Here is a 25,214-nt window from a genome sequence, read left to right on the forward strand (position 1 = left end):
AGATAAGAGAGAAGGGTGAGTTATGCTATTATCAGCAACATCTAGGGACTGGCACCAATCCTCACTCCTTTCTCTAAAATCAAGACACATGAACCCTAACCTTTCTGACCCCACACATACACACACACACCCACTCTGAATGATGTTTGAACTGTGTGTGACCAAGCATATATAAATAAAGAGAGAGGAGGCTAATACTTCGTAGTCTGTAGTGCACAGCTACCCTTGCAAGTAAAACTGACTCTGTGTCTTTCCTTACCTCTGAGTTGATTAAATAATACCTATCATTAATTTGGTCCTTCGAGCCGGATATTATAAGAACTAAACTGATTTTATCTTTCTTTGCAGTGACTGGCGGATCTCCGGAGACAGCCTGACGTCGAGTTAAGCGCTGCCGCACAGCCGCATCTAGGCCTGGTGGCTGAAAGTCCCGGTGTGTGACGTTCGCATCTGGCCGGGGGATTATTGTCTTGCTCGATGCCGGGCGGGTCCGGGAGATCTGACAGAGTCACCTGAAAGTCAACTCAGAGGTGAGACAGTTTTAAAATACAGTACGTGAGATAAGAGTAAGCGCTATAGAAATGAAAGAAGAAAAGTACTTAAAAGTCGTTTGGTAGTGTGTCGCCGTAAGGACACTGCATTGGAAAGGTGTTATTTCGCCGCAAGGAAATAGTGATAAATTTAGGTAGGATCTCGCCGCAAGGAGATCAGAGACGACTAGGCGCCGTAAAGTGAACTGGATAATTTGGTTGGTAACATTCCGCCGGAAGGGAATGAAATTAAGTGTTAAATAATAAAGAGATCTCATAAACTGAGCTAGGTCGACCATACATATTGCTGAAGGGACATAAATATGTTAAAATATTAACTGTGTGAGTGCTATATTATTGTTCTTCCTATTTTTATTACACATTAACCATCATCTCCTAAACTTCAAAGTGGGGATGATTGTGTTAAATGTGCTTTAATTTGGAAGATAAGTTTGGTTTTTTACAGTGTGGAAGTTTGAGTATAAATGAATAAAAAAAAAAAAAGTTAAAACTTTCCTGAAGGAAGTTTTGTTTGTCTTAAATATTGCGATCAGTCGGAAAAGAAGGTAAAAAAGTGAAAAGGGACATTGGAGAGTCGAAAAGAAAGTTGTTTTAGAAAGGATTATAGTGCATCTTGTGGAAATGTGCAAATAAAAATTAGCTGTGAACTTAACTGAAAATACAGCATTACTTTGTCAAAAACTAAAATTTTTTAAGGCTCATATTAACTGAAATGTTCTTAATTTTTTTTATTTCAATGACATATTTAAATAAAGTACATTATACACATTCAAATCTTCAAATCTGGGCGCACTTTTCCAGCATGAAAGAGGGAATGTCCAATCCATCTCTGGTCCTGAACAGGAATGGTCTTCCTCATCTCACTTGGCAACCACCCAGGTCCTGCATCACCAGCTGCAACTGACTGTAGCACACATGCAGCAATCAGAGTTTTTTTATTAATTTGTCAGTCAGTCAGTCAGTCAGTTTGTTTTAAACCTAAATGAATAAACATTCAATACACATAGACATATACATGGCAGGTTGTGGCAGTGCTATTTGCTTATTTGTTTCACAGCAGAGTAACTGACTACTCACATCCCCATTATAAAGGGAAACGCTCTCAGAGTACGGCCCGTTCTGATGTCACGTCCTCCTTCCTGTTGGCTGTGCATGGCTGGAATAAACAAATGACTGATTCAACACGAAATCTGATTAACACCTTATGTAAATCTTCCCATACTCATTGGTAAGTTACTTTACAATATGATTGTTCAGACCGGTTGGGTAAAGTCGTCAACTCTTCTGCTGAAGTTCATTTTTAATGCCGGTTGTGTCACAAATTGATCTTTTGATGGCTGATGATAAGCTACCTTTACTGTACATCACCCGGAAGATTCTGGAAAGCCTTCATTCTCCTGCTGCAGATGTTGTAAAAGGGCTGCAACCTGATACATCACCCGCTAAATATCTACAAGTTTTGGATTCTGCATACTCGACTGTGCAGGATGGTGATGAGTTATTTGCACAGTTTTTAATTACATTACAGGATCCTGGGGAAAAGCCCTCTGGATATCTGCAACGGCTGCTCTTTACATTAAACACTGTGGTAAAACGCGGTGGCGTGGCTTCCATTGAAATTGACAAGCATTTACTGAAACAGTTCTGCCGAGGCTGCTGGGATAACACCATAATCAGTAAGCTACAATTAGAGCAGAGAAAAAATAATCCTCCTTCATTCTCTGAACTACTGCTCATCCTGAGAACAGAAGAGGACAGACAAGTGGCCAAAGAAAGCTTAATGAAGAAACATATTGGATCTTCTAAGCAGCGAGCTACTGTGCATGCTCAAAGTGCCTGCTCCTGTGGGCATGCGGATACAGACATTCCTGCTATCACTGAATTGAAACAGCAGATGAAAAAATTACAGCAACAGATGTCTGCACTTTTGGCGCAGAAAGCTCGCGGCCCCTCCAACTTGGCTAACCGCGACAAACTTCCACTTCAAGGAAGCAGCAGAGCGCAGACAACACGACCCAGACCGGGGTTTTGTTTTAAATGCGGAGAGGATGGGCATATTGCTCCAACATGCAGCCAACCAGCCAATCCAGCGCTTGTTCTTCAGAAGAAAACACGGCTCCAGCAGAAACAAGAGCAATGGGAGCAAAATAACGGTCAAAGTAAACAGTTAAACTAAGTGCAGTTTCTGCTGGTGGGCTAGCGGAGGCTGCTGCATCGGAATGTCCCAAGCTTACACCTCAACAACAATATGACTCATTACCTAAAGGGCTTGTTGGAACTAAATGCACTGCCCTGGTTATCATACAAGGAACGCCGATAAAAAGTTTGTTGGACAGCGGATCCCAAGTAACTACCATTCCTGAATCAGTGTATATGGCACATCTATCAGACCTTGAAATGCAGCCTCTGAATGACCTTCTTGAAGTGGAAGGGGCATCCGGAGAAATGGTGCCTTATCTGGGTTATATTGCCCTCAACATCACCCTGACTTCTTGGGAATCCCAATAGATGTTACCACACTTGCATTGGTTGTGCCTGATTTCAAAACTCGGCAACCCTTGGTTTTGATAGGAACTAACACCTTGGACATTGTTTATTCACTATTCAGTGAAAAATGCCCAGAGTTTCAAACGGTGCCTTATGGGTATCGTGCTATACTGAAAATATTGGAACATAGACACAGGATGAGAAAGGAAGGACACCATGGAATTGCAAAAATCCTCAGTGTGACTCCAAAATCTATCCCTGCTGGTCAGACGGTCATTTTGGAAGGCATCGCCGTCTCCCACTCGTTACAAGCAGAAAAGGCTGTTATTGTTGAACACCCCACCTCCGTCCACTTGCCTGGAGGAATAGTGGTGAAATCCTGTCTCGTTGACTTCTCAAGCCACCAGCCAGTGTTACCTGTCTCAGTCTGCAATGAATCTAAGCATAATGTTACTTTGCCACCACGAGTTACAATTGCTGAACTAAGTGCTTTCCAGTCTGTCTCTTGTTCCAAACAATCCGTTGCAGAGTTCACACCATCCAACTCGACAAAGCCTAAATTTGACTATAATTTTGGTGATTCACCACTCACACTGGAGTGGAGGAACAGGATAATTAAGAAACTCAATAGCATTCCAGAGGTTTTTGCCAAACATGACTTGGATTTTGGCAGAACGGATCGAGTAAAGCACCAAATTAAGCTCCTAGACCCAACACCTTTCAAGCAGAGACCTCGTCCCATCCATCCTCAAGATCTTGATGCTGTTAGAACACATCTTCAAGAACTGTTTGATGCAGGTGTTATCAGAGAATCAGATTCACCTTTTGCATCTCCTATTGTGGTTGTAATGAAAAAGAATGGCAGCGTCCGGCTCTGCATTGATTACAGGAAGCTCAACTTGCAGACGATCAAGGATGCGTATGCCCTCCCAAAGCTCGAGGACACTTTCACCACACTCTCTGGATCTAAATGGTTCTCAGTGCTGGATTTAAAGTCTGGATATTACCAGATTGAGATGGAGGAGAGTGATAAGTGTAAAACTGCCTTTGTGTGTCCACTTGGCTTTTGGGAGTTTAATCGTATGCCGCAAGGAGTCACTAATGCCCCATCTGCATTTCAACGGTTGATGGAGAAATGTGTCGGGGAGATGAATCTGAAAGAGGTGTTAGTATTCATCGATGATTTGATTGTATTTGCACCAACATTGGAGCAACATGAGGAGAGACTCATAAGAGTTCTACATCGCCTTAAGGAGTTTGGACTCTCAGTAGAAAAGTGCACTTTCTTTCAGACCTCCGTACAATACCTAGGCCATGTAGTGTCAAAAGATGGTGTTGAAACAGATCCAGCCAAAATTGAAGCTTTGAAGACATGGCCAGTTCCAAAGAACTTAAAGGAACTCAGATCATTTCTTGGATTTGCTGGGTATTATCGACGCTTTGTACAGGGCTATTCTGTCATAGTAAATCCCCTCCATGACTTAACAGCTGGATACCCGCCATCTCAAAGGCGTGTAAAATCCTCGGTGAAGTCAGAACAATATTTTCATCCAAACAGTCCATTCAGGGATCGTAGGACACCGGCCTGTGATGAAGCCTTTAAGAACATTAAAGAAAAACTTACCTCTGCTCCTGTTCTTGCCTTCGCTGATCCACAGAAGCCCTACCTCCTGCACACCGATGCTAGTTCCAGTGGCCTGGGTGCCGTGTTGTATCAAGAGCAGGAGGGACAAAACAGAGTAATTGCCTATGCCAGTAGAGGATTATCCAAGAGTGAGTCATGTTACCCAGCCCATAAACTAGAATTTTTGGCTTTGAAATGGGCTGTGACAAAGAAGTTCCATGACTACTTATATGGAACAAACTTCACAGTAGTGACTGATAGCAATCATCTCACTTACCTTCTCACCTCAGCTAAACTTGATGCTACAAGTTATAGATGGCTATCAGCTCTCTCCACCTTCTGCTTTAAAATAATTTACCGGGCTGGTAAACAAAATGTTGATGCAGATGGCCTTTCACGCAGACCCCATGGTTAACTTTTAACTGACCCAATGTCACAGAAGGAAAAGGAAAGAATCCTTCGGTTCACACAGCAACATATTGAAGAGGCTAATGTCATATCCATTGATCAACAGACAGTACAAGCGGTGTGTGCCCGACAGCTCATTTATAGTGCACCCAATAAACTGGCAGATCACGCTCTTGTCCGGTCATTGTCCATGTCAGTTGCCAGCATCCCAGACAGCTTCTCTACTGATGCACAGGTTGCCTCATCTGTTATCTCTCAACTGACACCAACTGAAATTGCTGAACAACAACGAGATGACCCTGTGCTTAGGCACATAATAACACAACTGGAGACTGGAGAATCACCATCTCCCTCTCTGAGAGAAGAACTCCCTGAGCTGCCACTTCTCTTGCGAGACATAAATCGTATGGAACTCCGTGATAACATCGTCGTGAGAAGAAGGCAGCTTGGAAGCCAGTTGCAACACCAACTTGTGCTGCCACAGGAAAGCAGAGCTGATATGCTGTTTAGGTTGCATGATCAAATGGGCCATATAGGCATTGAACGCACTCTGGATCTTGTTCGAAATAGATTTTATTGGCCAAGGATGGCTAGTGATGTTCATACCAAGATAAAAATGTGCAAAAGATGTGTAAAGCGCAAAGCACCACAAGAGAAAGCTGCACCTATGGTGAACATTAAAACATCATACCCCCTGGAACTTGTCTGTATGGATTTCTTAACATTAGAGCCTGATAAAAGTAAAACCAAAGACATCCTTGTCATTACAGATCACTTCACCAAATATGCTGTTGCAGTACCAACCCCAAACCAGAAAGCCAAAACTGTGGCAAAATGCCTGTGGGAAAATTGTTTTGTACATTATGGCATACCTCAAAAACTCCACAGTGACCAAGGACCGTATTTTGAATCCAGAACAATAAAAGAGCTCTGTGCACTGATAGGTATTCAAAAGATCAGATGACAGATGACACTACTGGATTTGCACCTTACGAGTTGATGTTTGGGCGACAACCAAGGCTTCCTATCGATCTAGTATTTGGCCTACTTGTGGATAAACCCAGTCAAACTCACTCTGAGTATGTTCGAAACTTACGATCACATCTAGAGAAAAGCTACCAATTGGCTACCGAAAATGCTGAGAAGACAATGTTGATGAATAAAGCTCGCTTTGACCGAAATGTAATTGTTTCAGACTTGGAAGTTGGAGATCGTGTGCTGGTTCGAAACGTTAGGATAAGGGAAAAACACAAAATTGCTGACAAGTGGGAGCGCGATGTTTACGTGGTTGTCAAGAGGGCTGGGAATTTACCCGTGTACACTGTAAGACCCGAGCACGCAGACAAACCTCTGAGAACTCTCCACCGTGACTTGCTTTTGCCGTGTGGATACTTACCTGCCACATCCCACATCAAGCAACCACCTACGAAAAAACAAGTCAACTATACCTCATCTCCAAGCTTTCCTGAAGAAGAACCATTGTCGGATGAAGATATCCTGTTGTCCGATTGGCACAATCCACTCGGTGCAGAACCTATTCGGTTCACCACTTCACTGCACATTTCCAAACCACGTCTGGAACCGGCTGCTGAGCCAACACAGCCTGAGCCAACAGCCTGAACCAAATACCAGGGGCCAGCCGGAGGTGACTTCGGCGCAACCCGCAGAAGAAACAGCAGGTACTGAATACAAAGATGACTTGGAGCCTTCAATGGTGCTAGTCCCCACTAAAATCAATGGATCTGAAACTGGTTCTGATCCCAACCCCACCTCAAGTGCTGCAGACCCTGATATTTCTGATATTTTTCATGACACAAATGTATCAACCTCAGAACCACAACAGCAAATGAGAACGTCAATACGAATCAGACGACCACCAAATAGATTTCAATATAGTAGACTGGGACATCCCATCCTGAAAAGTATCCAACTACTTTTCCAGGGATTGAGTGAAGCATTCTCTACAACCACGCACTACGATGATGACGAAGAATCCTCCCTGGCAGTGTCAGCCAGCCACATTCCTAACAGTCTGAATCATGTACAGGAACGTACATGTGATCAGGGGAGGACCCACTGTAATCTATGTTACTTAAATTGAGTGCCCGTTCAGCCATCAGGGGCGCCGTTATAAAGGGAAACGCTCTCAGAGTACGCCCCGTTCTGATGTAACGTCCTCCTTGCTGTTGGCTGTGCATGGCTGGAATAAACAAATGACTGATTCAACATGAAATCTGATTAACACCTTATGTAAATCTTCCCATACTCATTGGTAAGTTACTTTACAATATGATTGTTCAGACCGGTTGGGTAAAGTCGTCAACTTTTCTGCTGAAGTTCATTTTTAATGCCGGTTGTGTTATGGCTTCACTTCCGCATTCGCGAACAGAAGTCCAGAACACAGCTATTTTTAGACATTTATGTTCATAAAGTTAGTTATGGTCATAAATTATGACCGTATATTTGTTTGTGGCAAATGTTTAACAATTTGGCTGCATTTCTATGGAATCATGCAAATGTTTTGACACTGTTTAAATATTAATGCTGCTAATGTTAGTAGCAATGTCAGTGAAACGCTTACGGCATGCATGGTTTCTTTTAGCTTTATGCTACTGCCTGTATTTTGTTGAATTAATTGAATGTAGCTGCACAGCTTATTTCGAATACAATGATCAATGAATTAATTTTGAATCGTTTTAAATTCTGAATTATTATTGTAATTTCTGTATGTACAGAATGCAATTTAGAGATGTTACCGGTAACCTAATGTATTTTTTCCAGATGCTAATTGCATGTATTTTGACCTTGTTTATAGGTCAGGTTTTTTTGGACTCCCTGATCCTCTTCTAGAGTGGTGAGCTGGTAGGATTATTTATTTTTCCCTTTTGATGCGGGACCTTGGACACTGTGAGAGTCCTGTTTTTTTTTCCCCCAATAGGAACTTAACTAAAAGAACATGGACAATAACTGAACTTTCATATTTAGGTTGGATAACCACAAACTGAACCATTTTGATTGAATGACTGGATACTTGTCTAATGTAATCTTGTCTTGACACACTTATCTGGTGTCTGTCTAATTATTTGTTTGTTGTAATTTAAGTTAAATATATATTTCTTAATCAGATGAGCATTTATTTTTTTCTTCCTCTGGTTACCTTGTTCCATCCCAGGCTCCTATGACGAACTTAATTTTCTGTTGTCAGTTTTGTTAATATCTTTGCAATAAATGGTCCATACCAAAAAAAACGTAACCCATACAAGCATATTGTGTCGGTATTACATATTGATAATATATATGCTGTCATTTCAATAAACATGTCAGTCTCACAATATTGAAATTCTAGACAATCTAAAGAAGATATGTTTAGCCTCAATCAGAATAATTACACTGTAAGAAAGATAAATAAGTAGGAACATTTAATCAATGTAAGATTCATCCTATTTTTAATCATATGGACGCTCTGTTAGGCTGTGGTGTTCGGAGTGGACGCCAGAATGCAGACAGGCAGGCAGCAGCATGGCGTGGTGAGTAACCAGATTGCTAATTAAACAAAAGACAAGTCACAGCAGGCTGAAGGTGGCAGATGCAGGCATGCATCTTCAAAGCAGACAGTCTCGAGGACCACCGCGGACCGTAGTGGACCCTAGGAGACGCTGGTCAGGAGGTCGGCTACAAGAAAGTTGGTGGTGGAGCTCGGGAGACTCTGAAACATTGTGGAGCTCTGGAGAGCCAGAACCATTGTGGAGCTGAGGGCGTTCCCAATGTGAGACACGAAACGAATGCTATGAAAGAGAACGCACCTTGTTCACAGACTGCTGACTAATGCCCCTTTTCCACTGGCTCGATTTGGCCCGACTCGGCTTCACTTGGCTCGCTTTGCAAGCATTTCAATTACTGTTATTTCTGTACCAGTATCTACTTTCTTGGTACCTCCTTCTTAGCAGGGCTAAGCGTGGCCGAGTCGGTACTGTACATGATGTGAACAAACGGCTGTTCACTGATTGACAGTGGGCGCGGCCGGCTGTAAGAGTCGACCATTGTAAAAAAAACGACCCCGCCATTTTCAAACGTGCATTCAAGCGAGTTTATATCTTCGCTTTATATCTTCTTGGAATTGAAGAAGAACCCCAATTAAGCTCACAAATAGAAACAGCACAGGCCCCACGTCTTCCATAGCTCCTTCTTCTTGTTTTTGTAACGCGTTTCGGTGTTCTTTCATTGGCGGTTGGCGAAGAACGGTAGTGCTCCAATACCGCCGCCACGTGTTTCCTTTACGGTTATGTAGCACGACACATGATGCTTTAAAGCCGCGCCTCAAGGAGGTGTCCCCTTCAGCGGAGCGAAAGCGGGTCTATGGAAATGCAACACACAACGTACAAAGCCGTGGCCAAATCGAGCCAGTGGAAAAGGGGCATAAAATTTCCCAGGTCACACTTCCACTGGATGTGGGCTAATTGCAATTTGTGTTCAACCAGGAGATGGTCATGTTTAGGTCATTGTCTAGCTAAGTTGAGATGCCACAAGATGTTGTAAATGCATTGACATAGCTGTAAGTGCTTGTTAATATAGAGGACAGCTCTAATACGAGTCTTTCTCAGCTGCCAGTGTTAAAAAGGAGAAATGGAAAGGCCATAATATGCTGTTCCTCCTCAGCAACTACAAAGCCTGGTTGAAATGTTCCTACCAGTGTCATGCATTGCAAAACTTCTGAGAGGACAGTGAAGTGGCGCATGCATGAATATGGCCTTTCCTGAATGCAGTACTACAGTACCTTAATCGATGACCAACTAGACAATTTAGTGAGGACTGTGAAGGCCAGGACACCACATGTCGGGTGCAGAATGATGAAAGGAATACTGCAGGCCATGGGTCACTATGTCCAGTGGAACAGGGTTTCTTCATCTATGCATCGTGTAGACTTTGCATTGGTGTACACTCAAGACTGACAAGGATGCGGTGTGTTGCAAGAAGGACTACTGTCCAGGGTCCGCTGCACTTGGTGCATATTGTTGTGGAATTTTCTTATCAAAGTGGGTAGAAGTTGACTCATAACAAGAGAAAATCTGGACTTTGTCTTTATAAGTTTTATTCAAAGGCATTCAGCATTTGAAGACCCTGACATTGAGGTTAGTCAGTGAAACAACCCCGAACAACATTTACACACAGTATTTATACCAGAACATGACAGTGTTATCTCAACTTCAAATAGTCTGTGTTTTACGACCCTAGACCCTTCTCGGGTTCAGAAGTGAGAAGGTTACCTAGGAACAACCATTTACTCTCCCCGAGGCATCACCGTAACAAATGTCCTTAACCATTAAACTTCTGATAATGGCTTTTACAGCTTCCTCCTCTAACACAGATGTGCACTGGAGTGAGGTAAACCAAAGGTCATACACTGTGGAATGCCTACTGAGAGAATATCCATCACACTCCCTTCTTCTGATTACAAGATAATTACAACTAAAGGAAAATTATTCAAAACCATCACCCCTCTCAGCTAACAGATAATCCAAAGCCATTCTAGTTTGCAAACTCATCGTTCTAATAGCTTAGGCTGATTGAAGTATAAGTTGAGACTGTAGGTAGTAAATGAGCTAGATAACATACTCCAGACCAAGTAGCAGGCAGATACAGATATGATCTATTTCCACACATCCAACCCATGTTCTGAGGACATGAGTACCCATCACATAAAGGAAAAGTAACAAAAACCATGGTTAAATTACCGGACTGGCCATACAACTAACCGCCATCCGGTAAGGCTGTAAGATTAAGAGTTAACACAAAGGGATCTGGAGCCAAAGATTCTGAAATAGTATAAGGATCAGTTCTGATAGGACATGACGCAAATTTATGTCTGTTGATTAAAGCACATAAAACACATATAATAGCTTCACAACCTACTGTCTACCCAAGGAAATAAGGTGTACTTTCCTCCTGTGTAATACAAATATCTGAATCCATAATCGGATTTCTATTACCCCGAATTCTATAAAGAGTTCCTGTAGACGCACACGTTAAATTAATCTCACTAGAAAATCTACTAACATTTCTGTTTTCCCTTACACTATAATTCCTCACAGTTTTGATGCATCAGTTGCCACCAAACATTATCAGTATGATCAGTGTAGTCAGAAAAGTGATGAATCTCTTCGAATCAGCTGATGAGTATTATTAGTCAGATTAACCACACATTGTCTTTGCTGTACCTTTCCCAAAAGGAACACAAGAGTCATAAAAATACTTGCAATACCAATCATTAGCATCAGAACAGACCATCTTCCATATAGCTGCATTGTGACCTTGAAGTGGAATGTCCTTTCTTCTGGTACTGAAAGCAAACAGCTTTTTCCAAAGAAAACAAATTATAAACACAACTTAAAAAACAAAAAAAACAAAAAAGTCTGCTGTCTCTCCTGTTTTCTCCTAAATTCTCTGACCAGAATCCAGTTGCCAGGAATAAAGGACTGGAGGGTGGAAGTGGTTGTTTCTGGTAATGCAGCCTTCACCATCTGTGAAACTTGAGAAAACACAGTGGACAGGTTTTGACAATAAAACAACATCCTATCTTCACACAAAGATGCGGAAGAAAATTATCTTGGCAATATCCCCATGTCCAAATTAGGAGAACTGCCACACAGCACTTCAAAAGGACTGAGATTTGCCTGTGTCCTTTGTCTCAATCTCATATAAGTGAGAACAGGGCCTTCACAACGCTTGGCTAATTTTCAATTCAAAGTCCCATTCTCAACCCTAAGTGCTTAACTACATGAACTTCATCAAAACATCCAACAAAACCAAAGAGAATTAATGTTCTGACTTCACCTGATATACTAGCAGTGACCATCAGCTAAATATTCTGAATATACAAAATGTGACATATGATGTTTGTGGAAGGCCTGATTACAGGTAATTATTTCCATAGTTTCAGAAAACCCAAAGAGAATTTCAAAAATAGTCTAATCGGTGGAGATGTAAAATTTCACAAAAGAATCAACACCATAATTTCAGAGAGGTTTTCAGAATGTGGTCTTAGGGAGCTATGCACCATTTATATAAACAAAGTAAGTCTCTTTCGCATTGTCACTAAGTCCTCACTGGAGGTATGAGCTACCCTTTTTTTTCCATGAGTGCTAAAACTTTTGGAACCCCATGTTACTTTATTCCGACATTCCCCTCTCCTGGCGCAGGGTTCAACCCATGCAACAATTCAGCAAAAAGGTTGAACAAAAATGTTTTAGTAAGCAAGATCACATTACATAGAACCAAATAAATGAATTCTGACATAACTATGTGTCACTATGAATTTAACGAAAGCAACATAAAAAAAAATCCAGATGTGTTAACTGCAATTCAGTTCCATTAACAACAAAACACAAACTTTAGTTATTCAGTTCATCAATGTCTCACTTAGAAATTAGTCACATATCATCCTGATTTGTCTTGTACAAAGATGAGTATTAGATTAATGGACATCTTATATAATTCAGATGCATAAACCCTACAAATTCTAATCTAATAAATAATTCCGACCAAGTATAAAGTCATGACTCAGATTCTTTATCAAAAATATATTCCTTACTTTTGCATATCTTGAACTGTCAGCTAGCTTAATGGTACCAGGGAAACTTTCAATCTAATAAATCACCAATGATTCTGCATGCAAAACTAATTCTTCAAACTAGTTTAAACTATTTCATTAACCTTTTAATAGTAAAACACATAAATCTAAAAGTCATGCTACATCCTTAATTATTATACAAAAAACACGTTTTCAAGGCGACAATCACTACAAGCATTTTGATTCTATTGTCTCTTAAACAGTGTTAAAACTCAGGAAGGGAGGTGCTGAGCGTTACCATGACAGCAAAGGCGTGAACCAACCTGGTAGGTGGGCGGAGTCAGGCAGAACTAACCTCTGATTGGCAGCCTATGGGCGGGACCCACAGTTTCTTCATTCCAACCCATCTTAGTGAACTTTAAACTACAAAACTGTTAACATGCACCTACCACAAAAACAAGCTGCTTCTTAACTCTCCTGAAAACTCAAAGTTTAATCAATCTGGGATTTAGAAACATTATTCTGAACATGGATTATTGTTTCATGCAACATATAACCAAACATCCATTCCAACAAAACAAACACAAACATCAAAGATAAACAAATGGCCAAATTTGAAGCTTCAAGAATTCAAAGAAATTTTTAACAATCTCTTTTCAGAATATGTTTTCTCAACCATATCTTTTAATGCTATAATTGATCAATTTTGTTATGACAATCTTCAGGATCCTATTTTTTAAAAATGAGTGCACATAGTCCAAAAAATCTCAAAGTATTTAGAAGCACAGCAACAGTTTTCTATTTAATGAATCCAAATTTACAGAAGCTGAAACCTTTTGCTAATTCTTTGTACTGTAACTCTGTAATAATAATAACTACAATCCTGAGAGTTATTGTTATAGTTCACTTTTTTGTTTGGCTCAATTTGATCGCAGCTGCATTGCAGAATTTCAAGTTAAATGCAAAGAAGTATTTTTAATTTAATTCAATTCAAATTTAAAGATACTTTATTGATCCCCGAGGGGAAATTAGAAAAGTTGGCGTTGACATTTTATGGTATACCCAAAGTAAACAAAACTGCAGTGTTTGACTTAATCAGAAATTAAGAAAAGAAGCTTGTCTCCAAACTGGACTTTTTCCCACATAGTGTTTAAAAAAGAACAAACATCATTTTCTTTAATTTGGGCTATTTACATTTTGAGAGTTGGGGAGAACTTATTACTAGAACCCCTCTTTTACAATCCAAATGCTGATAAATGTTCCAATATTTTATCTCTTAGTAATCTGAAATCACCTTGTGTACCTTTGTACTCATATGTATTCCTTTAATCTTTAAACCCTAATAAATTAAACAAGGCGACTGGAGTTTGAGCCGACCATCTTCTTACTGTTAAGAGGGCATTTATTTCTTTTCTTTTCCTAAAATGAAGGATTTTACTTGTCTTGATTCTGTTATAAAAATCCTAACCTTGGTTCCAAAACAAAACTCTTCAACCCCAATCTGTGTTCCCCAGAGTAGAAATTTTGAGTATTATTGCATTTCAAAGCCACCAAATGACTGGAACTCATTATTGGCTTAGATCTATTTTAATAGGTAATTGGTCTACCTTTAATTAAATATTATAATTTTATGGACCCAAAATCTATGGCTTACGGGCTTCAGGACTCTCTAATGTCCCTTTTCACTTTTACCTTCTTTTCCGACTGATCGCAATATTTAAGACAAACGAAACTTCCTTCAGGAAAGTTTTAACCTTTTTTTTTTTAACTTATTTACACTTAAACTTCCCCACTGTAAAAAAAACAATGTTATCTTCCAAATTAAAGCACATTTAACACAATCATCTCCACTTTTTCCTTTCATTATTTTATAAATCAGTGTCTGAAGAAGGAGACACCCCTGATGCCTCAAGGTTCCGGAACCATGTTTTTTTTACCCGTACAGTGGCACGTCTGCCGTCTGGCTTTTCTCCTTTATGAGGTGTAGAAAATTGCTAAAAACCACACGCAAAACCCTGTGTTCTGCTTTATCCCATTGTTACCAATGAGAACCTCCCTGCCATTCCTTTGCAGGGTAACCGGGCCCACAGCTGATGTCCTCCCTCTCGCAACTCTGGAACCTAATTAATTAGTTAGGAGATGATGGTTAATGTGTAATAAAAATAATAATATACATTATATCATACAGAGCAACTTCTCACCCAGATATATTTGAAGACAAATAGTTCAGATCCAATCGGCCAGAAGCCACAGGCGGGCACCCGTACTCCCCTCCCGTAATATGGAAGTGGACTGAGAACAACTCTCAGGCTGGCCAGGCTCCCGTGTCCAATCCTGCGGTTTCCTCTGGCACGTTAGATCCTGTTTGTGACGCCAAAATTGTTGTGGAATTTTCTTATCAAAGTGGGTAGAAGTTGACTCATAACAAGAGAAAATCCGGACTTTGTCTTTATAAGTTTTATTCAAAGGCATTCAGCATTTGAAGACCCTGACATTGAGGTTAGTCAGTGAAACAACCCCGAACAACATTTACACACAGTATTTATACCACAACATGACAGTGTTATCTCAACTTCAAATAGTCTGTGTTTTACGACCCTAGACCCTTCTCGGGTTCAGAGGTGAGAAGGTTACATAGGAACAACCATCTACTCTCCCCGAGGCATCACCGTAACAAATGTCCTTAACCATTAAACTTCTGATAATGGCTTTTACAGCTTCCTCCTCTAACACAGATGTTCACTGGAGTGAGGTAAACCAAAGGTCATACACTGTGGAATGCCTACTGCAAGAATTTCCTTCACAATATTGATACAAATCATAAGCTCATCAGGTAGGTCATATATTTTGGCTCGGTATGATATATTAAAAATTAAAAATTATTTTTATTATTTTATTATTATTATTACTCCCAAAGGTTCCCCAGCACATTTTTAACACTCCTGTTTTGCAGCAGCCAAGAAATATATAAACAAGTAGTAAAACAAACTGAATTAGTGTGCCCTCACCCCAACAGATATGGCCTTGTTATTTTTGGAGGGATTGATGGCTTCTCACGAAAGGTATGATTACTAGTTAATGGGATCATGTTCCATTCATAATGACAGACATGATTCTACTTCTTGTTACAGGTTTGAAACATATTCAATTTCCTATGTGTGATATTCTTTTCTTCAGATCATGTACCTAGGTGCTGCGACCAATAATAAAACATCCACTGCACTTGCTTTCTTGGAGGCAGTGCAGAAGTATGGCTTTCCTTTAAGCTAAGACTAAGTGTGGTTAATTGTGTTTCTTCTTCCTCGGTCATTTGTGAATAAACTGCTTGTAAGAAGGTTCAGGGTTTTTCATTTCACAGTTTATAAGTGGTATACTGGTCATGAGTAAAGTGCCTTTACTATAATGGCATGGTCACATAAAAATTAAAATACGTGCTAAAACATGTTTTAACATCAAACCTTCATCATGCCAAAATGGTTATTTAAAGTCTTGTTTAGTAATACAATTATAATAAAGCAATTTCATTTGTTTAAAAGACAATGTCTTGGATTTTTTGGTGTTGTATTTTTATAATACATAAATATGTTAGAAGTTAGGATGTCTTGTTTTTTATTTAGAAAGAAATAAATAGAACATTTTTATTTTACAAGCTGTTGCTTTCTTCATGTGTGATACTTTCTTTTTAGAGTTAGAGGTGATCAAGGAGTGGAAAACGTTGGTATAGCTCGATGCATGTTCACCATTAGAGGCTGTGGAATGGGCAGTTTCCTGTCTGGAAAGAGTGTACACAATCAAAGGTGTTTTCTTTATGTACTCAATCGAGAGATCTCAAGACAGGTCCAATAAAAAAAAAAAAACACAAAACATGGAGCAAAAGTCTGCACCCTCTTCCCAACTCTCTGCACTCTTACTGCTTATAACCAAATGTGAAAAACATCAGGTCTAAACAAAGAGACCACATAAAACACCTAACACGGGCAGTGGAAAATGCAATTTTAAGATTTAAGAATAAATCTTCAGGAATTAATATGAGAAACGATTCAGAATTGGAAAATTGATTTCCTTTAACACAGCCCTAGTTGATTGACCGTTTTTTAACCATTCAGTGTCACTTTGGAGAGGATCTGCGGTGTTCAATGTGACACCTAAAGGTATATTGGTTTGGTGGTATGTAAGTATTTCAAACCAGTTTAACCAACCCATTCCTACAACTGGATCATGTCCTAGTTTGTGACCAGAGTGGCATCTTTATATCCATTTAATCTAGGAATAGCAGTAGCTTGAAGTTTCACTTCCAGTTGTCCAATAAATTGTCCTATATTGGGCTGTAGTGTGCACTGTAGGCCTTTGTTTCATGTTCCATATATATTTATTTTTTTAAACACAAGTTCAAGTGAAAGTTCACATTTTTCTTTTAACAGAATAGAACGTCTATGGCGAGATGTTTGGGTGACTGTTTCTAATGTGCACTACGAGATTCTTCACAGCCTTGAGGATGATCGTGTTCTAGATCCCTCTGACAGCATCCATCTGTTCTGTGCCCAGCATGTTTCTCCCACGTCTGCAGAGGGATCTTGATGTCTTCTGAGTGGGGTGGGATCACCCTCTGAGAACAGAGCAGAATCGCTCCTCACAACTGTGGATGATGGGGCTCCTCTGGAATCCTGTTGATGCTCCAGACCTGACAGAGGTACTAATTATATTTTACTTGTACTGATTATTACAGTTGTTTCATTTAATTAATATATTTAAAACACAGTCTGTCTAAAACATGTGTAAAACATTGTATAGAAATCCCTGAAATGTATTGTCATGATAAAGCTTGTAAGTAACATTTTTCATGTTGTATTACATTACTGACGAAAATTTGGTACAAGAAAATGTAAAGATGATTTTGTAGCAAAATTATTATATCTCATTTATACATACTGACATTATGGGGTTTCCAATCATCAGTATCGAATTAAAGCAACGCTGCATAACTTTTGACCCAAGTATTAGCTTAATTTGAGATATATAATATGATTTCTCTGGTCCATATACAGCATTTGACACGTATTGATGCTCCATGTGGGCTGCTCTTCTCATAAACTCTCCCATGTAATTTGAGAGGATCAGATCTGTCACAGCACTTACAGCAGTCTGAGCTTCCCTTAAACACAAGAGCTGAGCTGAAAGTTGTTAGGCAACAAAACAGATATGACACTTACCTGATCAGACATATCTTTCGTTCTCTGCTGTAGGATTTAATATAGATGGGTGAGGGTTAGGGTTAGGGTTAGGGTTATGTGGCCTTGTCTTTACATGTAAGTCCATGACTTCTCAATATGCTGGTCCAAAGTGGTCTGCTATCAGATTCCGAAACACAGGGAGAGAGTTTCATTTTGCAGCGGTGCAGTGTTGCTAGTCACCTTCAGGGGGCTAAACCTGTAAGTTACAGGTCAAGCGCCCCTTGGTGGCTAAAAGTTACACAGGGTTGCTTTAATGAAAGTTATAGGGCTAATTTGAGCTACAAATGATCGGTTTAAAAGCAGAACAGCTTATGTCGCATTAAAAAAATACAAAAGAGCTGATACTATATCGATACTGGCATCAGGATGGTATCCGTTCTGTTCACATTAGTCTTCTTAATCTTCGAAATAATTTATACATTTATTTATAAATTGTTATATTACATGATGTTCCCTGATTTCTAAACTGATCTCTTATTTATAAATTTAGGAAACTGAGGATGTAGATCTTCATTTCGATGCTGCCAGAGCAAGAAGGGAGAAGTCATGGAGTGATTCTCCTGCCCATTGAATGTCCGCTCTCTGAGTAGGACATGACAGGCCTGAGGGACACTACTGATGTTACAAGACTATCAGATTCCTACGGGTGAGACATTTATTTGGCTATATTGGACTACGTGCTAAATCACATACCCTAGATGCAAACATTTTGTTTCAAAACCCAGTTTAACACAAATATTTTTCACAAAGTGAACACTGAACTTGTTTTAAATGTTTATTGTTACTGACAGCAGTGAAGCTACACAGCTAAGAATGCTCGGTTGTAACATAACGCCAATTAGCTACACATCTAGATGAGGTGTAAACAAATTACTTTTATGAAATCTTGTTGCAAAATTACATTCTTAACCTCAACATGTTTGTATGAAATGTTCAACAGTACTGCTATTAAACAATAATGTTCATAATGTTCATAATAATGTTGACTAATTTCTCTTACAAAATATTGGTATTGGAACACTGTATTACTAAGAAATGTGTTTCACTAACCAGGCTATAAGTAAAACTGTAGCAACTGGTGATAAACATGTTTTAACCGTAGGTTGTTGTTCAACCTAGAAAAACAGTTGAAGGTCAGTTACACCATGTTAGACTGTTGGCCCAGATGAAAAGCTTCAATCAGAACCTTTTTGAATTGGTCATAAGGCCTCATATATTTTACAGGTATTGCAATACTATTGGAACATGCTGACACAATAGGGTAGGACACACTATGATGGCCAAAGTCTGCACTACAGTCAAGGTTAAACTTGACTGTTAAAGCAAAATCCTTCTTCTCTGAGGGAAGAAGTGGGATGTGACCTTGGCCTGTGATCCACTGGAGAAACCTTGCAGGTGTGATGGAATGTAGCCCATCTAGGTTATCTACATGCCCCTGGTCTTCAGCTATAAAAACAAGTGTTATGTGACAATTTAACTCCTTACTACATACAATGCAGTTCTTTCAATTAAAAGAGTGAAGTAGACAAATTTACTCAGCCACAGAAAAACAGCTGATCAAAACTTCAAATTTTACAATGATTTGGACTTTCTCAATGTTTTCATTTATAACAATGGCTTTAGAGAACCAATCATTTGTATGCATGTTCTTGTATGAGTGCTGATTGTCATTACAGCATCGCATTCCAAAAAACTGACAACTGTCTTAAAATACAAACCACTCTGGTCCATAATAATGATTACCATTCTTAAACATTTTTCAGGTAGAAAATAACATGCTCAAAAACAGCATAATTATAACTGGGACGGAATACTTTCAAAGCCCCAAATGTTACAAAATAAACATTCACATTTTACTGAGTTTTCAAAAATTTGATCTGCAAGACATAAAGAACTATCTACCTTCAGCTTCATAAAGAAAGTCCTGAATAAAGTTGATCATCTCCAGCACCATCTGATGTCTGGAAGTCCATTTGTCACTCAATTGAGGAAGAATGGATGCCATGATAAACTGCAATAACCTATGATGACATAAAAGCAACATATGTGTCTTGTCACTGTTATGAAATGTTATAGCAGTTGGGAATTTCTTCACATAATAATAATTCTAACTGGTCCTGTCTTACCGACATTTACATCTTCAACAGCAACAAACGGGCTTGCAGATATCTAGGTACTGCCTGATTAGGGAAAGAAGGTCATAGAGCTGCAGGCCTTGTCTCAGTTCCAACATAGGCTGCAGCCTCAGCACTGCATGGAGTACAATGGCACTACAATGGTAGACAGGAAAACAATTGCTACAAAAAATACTTTTAAGTGAATTTTAGTGTACAGGCAAAAATCAGTCCTAGCATACGGAACAATGGAATCCTTGTTTTTCACTGAGATAGCTCCAGTACATCCACTATTTATAATTTTGTCAGAAAGGCCTTCAATTGATTCAGTTGACATTTCAACCTGACAATAAAAGTTTCATTAACAGTAAGAAAATGTTTTTTTCCCATTTAAACATATGAAAATATTTTACAAAGGACGCATGATAAAAAAAAAAACTGCTTTTCCTTTATACAGAGGTCATACCTGGTCATTTAACCTTTGCAACTGGACATCTGCAACTGCATCAGGATTGAGAGTTGCCAGGTTTATCTGGCCACTACAAAGGTAACTATAAGCCCATGGGCTGAAAATGGCAGGGGCCAGGCTACCTTGTGCCAAACTTACTGCATAAATCTCTCCAACAGTCCTATTTCCACAAATTAAGGATAAATGTTTTTAAAGACATATTACAAAAAGAAACTGTTTTGACTTCCATAAAAATAAACTCACTTGTACAGGCCGCTGTCAAAGTCAGTCAGAGAGTATCGTGGGCTCCTCTGGTGCTTTGGCCCCTCAAAGAAACGGGTCTCAATTCCTATCATCATTTCTATTGACATGTACAAACACAATAACTTTGTTGGTCTAGTGTTTCCAATATCAACTCATATATTATTGTGTGACATTACTACTACCCATTTACTTTAGACCATATTACTTTAATTGAAAACCTAACCAATAACATAACGCTGGATTGTTTGACCAAAATTTATTTAAGCCATTCAGATCATTTTATAGGGTTTTTTCTTCCAATTTTTTTTTTTTTTTTTGTGATAACTTTATTACATTAATAAGTTGGACATATTATTAATACAAATGTAACATTTAGTCATGATTTGGCTGAGCTAACCTTATATCTGAACAAAAGGCAGTATTCATAGAGACAGATCTGTGGACTTATTAAAAATGTTGTCCTTTTGTTTTACCTGTGAGAAATTATTTCCGGAGAGCACCTGTGTCCACTCCTGCCTCCCGAAAGAATGTCACTTTCAGAGCAGCAGTGGGTGAATTTTTTTTTGACGCTGCCACTGCACTAGGCCTCTCTCCAGAATGTTTGTTCTGGAGATTTGGATGCTGAACTGTTTCTCTACGTCAGCTCTTCCACACATGGCATCCAATACATCATCAATGCTGCCAAACAAAACTTAGAATCAATAAATAGCTACAAATGTTGACCACAAAAGCTGTGTAGAATTAGGATCTGTGTAAGATGAAGATTTTTATATATTCAGGCAACACAGCATTTACCTGCTCCTCTCCATTGTTCTCTCACTGCAGGTGTCTCAGCCATCTTTAGATTTTCTTTTTCTCTACAATAGCATGTGTTGGTATAAATAGAAAAATAAAACAAGTATTCAACTTACATATACATTCAAAATAAATATAAATGTTGAGCATACAAATTACCTTTCTTCACACATGCTAGCATGGATCTCTACAAAGTGTGATGTAAATTTCAAGAAACAGATAGGACATGGAACTTTCTGATGGAGAAAGAACAGTTGGACTATTAGAAGCAGTCTCATACAGAACGGTTTATGTGGGCATTCCGCATTGCAACAAAACGTTTAACACTGTACCTCTTCAAAAGATGTGTTGGTGTCATTGTGTACAGCACAGAGTAATCAAATTTGTCATTAACACTGGCTTTGGGTACTTTGAGGTTTAAAACCGGACAGCGGAAGTAGCATGCGTTCTGTTAGCTGACAGACTCCTACTATACGGTCTTACAGAAATATATATATGTATATATATATATATATATATATATATTCATTATATTCATAATAAAAATCACAACACTCTAATAAAATGTAACAAGCTAAGTGACGTTTTACAGTTTCTGCTATGCCAACAGAGTTTACATGAGTGTACATTTGATCACATTTCTGTGTTATTCAGACTGCGCTGTGTATTCACCTTCAGTCGTTCCAGACCAGGCCAGCATCTCCACACAATCTCCTGAGTGACAACTGCACTTGGTTCAGACACAGTGGGAGGACCCTTAACAACAAGATCATAACTACTGCAACACGTCTCACAGAAAATATGTGCAGGATAAGATGACTTTAAACTATGAAGTTGCATATTCCGTTTGTCAAAATGAAGCAGACGCTTTGCCGTTCACAGGTATAGCCTTAGAAACATTTAACAGTCCTGTGTAGACACTGGAAGGAAATGACAACAACTTTGCAATGCCTATACGAGATCAAGTTGCAATGACACTTATGAAATCAAAGAGTAACCATGTAATAGGTGACCTAAGCCGCTAGTGTTATCTATCACAAAGCATGGGTAGCAAGATCAGAGAACCAGATTGACTGGAGGATTAATTTCTGACCATTTATCCCTTGAATGCCAAGAGAAACTATTCAGGCAACTATGCCTGCAGCATAACCTTCCGAATACAACATACATTACAGAGTGCAGTGAGAGCAATTTACATAAACCCAGAAATCTGGGCTCAATGTGGACTAATCGTGTTTGTCTCTGTGGCATATGCCGGTCGATGTAGTTTATCGCAATCGACTCGGGAATATTAACATAACTGAAACTTGGTGAGGAAGTCATGGCAGATACAGGTTTTACAATAAAATACTTGCTCTTTGAGAGAAAGTTTGATTAGTAACTTCTTTCACAAAAAACTTGGACAGCTAACTGAGGATCAAATAGCAAATGTAAAAATCCGTGTTGATTGAGCAATCAGATGTTTTAAAGTCTTCAAAATACTATAACAAACTGGTCCTATAAGCATGGCTTGTAAAATAGACAAGATTCTGAGGATATGTGCTGCTCTAGTTAATTTAAGAGAGGATCTCATTCGTGATACAGAATAACTTTATATGTCATAAACAAGCATGGACTCAGATATCAAGATTGATCCCCTGAACATCAAATTAATTGCGTAGTGTTAATGAAATAATTTTATGGTGGAAATTTGATGTACAAATATGTAGAGTAAATAATATTCAGGTCTCCCTTTTTTATCTCCTGTTCTACATTCAGATTTTTATACAAGAAAAGGTTATGAGATATAGTGCAAACAACTGAACAATGAATACTTTCTTTTATTCAACCACAATGTGACAGACTAAAATGGAAACAAAAATTTTTCTCAAAAGGTCAATTGCGCATTCTTTAAATTATTGTCTTGTAAGATTACAAAAATACAGAAGTAACAACAGTTATCAGTTTGTCATTAATTACCATATGTTTAAATTATGTAACTTATAGTGTTATTCATCATATTTCATATGAAATGTCTCCTTTCATTCACAGGACAGAGACCGAACACTGCCAGGATGTTAATGTCTGGCTGTCCCAGTTACAGTTGTCACATGAGCAAATGTGCATTAAAGCTTGCCAATTATCTTCAAGTATCTCTAATTCAGCTAAAAACGTCTTGCTGCATATTCCTTTACAAGTCAAGGCAAGAAACATGAAAAGTTAAACCCTCTTAAGCACTTTACTTGATCCTTTACAAATTTTACATCATATTGCACCGTAAATGAAACATGCTCACTAGGTGTCCATATAACAAGTGACAGTCTTTAGATCTGTGCAAAACATTGTAAGCTGCAAGCTGCATGTTATAGCCTCTGCTTCCAGTTTTCTGCAGCAGCAGCTTTCCATCTACCAATTTGATATTGCTGCATTTCTGGGTAAGCTACCCAGTGAGTGAAGGATGGGTTTGACACAGGACATTTTGTTTCTAACAGCACATCTTAACTCAGATGTGCTGGTAGAAACAAAATGTCCTGTGTCAAACCCATCAGGACTAGCAGAGGGCCATTGATCCTGGATGCTGTTAACAGTGGGAGTGTTTGTGTCACTGCAGCCCGGAAGTTCACGTTATACTGCTGCTCTGCCCTGTGGTGTCTGAAGTTTATCTGGCTTAAACGTTTGGATTCAAGATTCTTTCCTGCCCCTGCCTTCCACCTGCACTGCTTTTCTGTACATGAAAGGCTTTCCACTGCACCTGTAACAAACAACTAGCATTTTCTCACTGTCATTACTCAAAATTTACCATGAGGAAATTTATACTAATACAGGTCCTTCTCAAAAAATTAGCATATTGTGATAAAGTTCATTATTTTCCATAATGTCATGATGAAAATTTAACATTCATATATTTTAGATTCATTGCACACTAACTGAAATATTTCAGGTCTTTTATTGTCTTAATACAGATGATTTTGGCATACAGCTCATGAAAACCCAAAATTCCTATCTCACAAAATTAGCATATTATTAAAAGTGTCTCTAAACGAGCTACGAACCTAATCATCTGAATCAACGAATTAACTCTAAACACCTGCAAAAGATTCCTGAGGCCTTTAAAACTCCCAGCCTGGTTCATCACTCAAAACCCCAATCATGGGTAAGACTGCCGACCTGACTGCTGTCCAGAAGGCCACTATTGACACCCTCAAGCAAGAGGGTAAGACACAGAAAGAAATTTCTGAACGAATAGGCTGTTCCCAGAGTGCTGTATCAAGGCACTTCAGTGGGAAGTCTGTGGGAAGGAAAAAGTGTGGCAGAAAACGCTGCACAACGAGAAGAGGTGACCGGACCCTGAGGAAGATTGTGGAGAAGGGCCGATTCCAGACCTTGGGGGACCTGCGGAAGCAGTGGACTGAGTCTGGAGTAGAAACATCCAGAGCCATCGTGCACAGGCGTGTGCAGGAAATGGGCTACAGGTGCCGCATTCCCCAGACCTGGGCTACAGAGAAGCAGCACTGGACTGTTGCTCAGTGGTCCAAAGTACTTTTTTCGGATGAAAGCAAATTCTGCATGTCATTCGGAAATCAAGGTGCCAGAGTCTGGAGGAAGACTGGGGAGAAGGAAATGCCAAAATGCCAGAAGTCCAGTGTCAAGTACCCACAGTCAGTGATGGTCTGGGGTGCCATGTCAGCTGCTGGTGTTGGTCCACTGTGTTTTATCAAGGGCAGGGTCAATGCAGCTAGCTATCA

The 25,214-nt window shown here is 39.3% G+C and overlaps 2 long non-coding RNA genes across 2 annotated transcripts; one reads left to right on the forward strand and one right to left on the reverse strand.

The window, feature by feature from the left end:
* The first annotated feature begins 360 nt into the window (after positions 1–360).
* On the forward strand, positions 361–24,026 carry LOC124867355. Its single transcript, XR_007038026.1, has 3 exons — positions 361–530; positions 18,359–18,514; positions 22,144–24,026. It is a non-coding gene; the product is annotated as an uncharacterized LOC124867355 (long non-coding RNA).
* LOC124867357 lies at positions 18,950–21,369 on the reverse strand. Its single transcript, XR_007038027.1, has 4 exons — positions 21,168–21,369; positions 20,695–20,791; positions 19,995–20,138; positions 18,950–19,889 (listed from the first exon to the last, which is right to left on the reverse strand). It is a non-coding gene; the product is annotated as an uncharacterized LOC124867357 (long non-coding RNA).
* Positions 24,027–25,214: the final 1,188 nt, after the last annotated feature.

The sequence above is a fragment of the Girardinichthys multiradiatus genome, chromosome 4 (genome assembly GCF_021462225.1).
Source record: "Girardinichthys multiradiatus isolate DD_20200921_A chromosome 4, DD_fGirMul_XY1, whole genome shotgun sequence".
Classification (NCBI taxonomy): Eukaryota; Metazoa; Chordata; class Actinopteri; order Cyprinodontiformes; family Goodeidae; genus Girardinichthys; species Girardinichthys multiradiatus.